Below are 568 nucleotides of genomic sequence, written 5' to 3' on the forward strand. Positions count from 1 at the left end.
GGCCTTTGCGGTGGGGAGCGAGTACGGCGTACGGGAGGGACACGCGGGGTTTGCGCCGGCGGCCGCCCTCCCTGGATCGCCCCCGTCTCCCCCCCCCCGCCCCTCGCCCGCCGCGCCCCGGCCGCACGGCCCCGCTCCTAGGAGCGCACAGGTGCGGCCGGCCGGGAGCCTCCAAGTGCCGCTCGACGGAGCGGCCGCCCAGGAGCCTCGTTAGCGCAGTAGGTAGCGCGTCAGTCTCATAATCTGAAGGTCGTGAGTTCGAGCCTCACACGGGGCATCCGCAACGTTTTTGCCTCCAGCCAACCGTAACCTCCTTTTCCCCGGGGGGTTCGGGTGCGACACCACCGAGTGTGCCGCAGGACCGGCGCGCCAGTCTCTCGGGTGCGCGTGGGGCGCGGGCCGTGGGGGAAAAGGTCAGCCCGGCGCAGTGGGCCGTGGCTCCCGAGGGCGGGGTTCCGCCCCAGCCAATCCGCGGGGGCGTTCCGGGCGCGTGGCCGCGCGACGCGACGCGTGCCGGGAGGACGCGGCTGCAGCCTCCTGGTGGGTGGCGCCTGTGCGCGTGCGCAGA

At 74.3% G+C, this 568-nt stretch overlaps 1 non-coding gene across 1 annotated transcript; it reads left to right on the plus strand.

The window, feature by feature from the left end:
• The first annotated feature begins 204 nt into the window (after positions 1-204).
• Trnam-cau lies at positions 205-277 on the plus strand. Its single transcript has one exon. It is a non-coding gene; the product is annotated as a tRNA-Met (tRNA).
• The last annotated feature ends 291 nt before the right edge of the window (positions 278-568 follow it).

The sequence above is a fragment of the Dipodomys ordii genome, unplaced genomic scaffold (assembly GCF_000151885.1).
Source record: "Dipodomys ordii isolate 6190 unplaced genomic scaffold, Dord_2.0 Scaffold1000004808, whole genome shotgun sequence".
NCBI classification, from domain to species: domain Eukaryota; kingdom Metazoa; phylum Chordata; class Mammalia; order Rodentia; family Heteromyidae; genus Dipodomys; species Dipodomys ordii.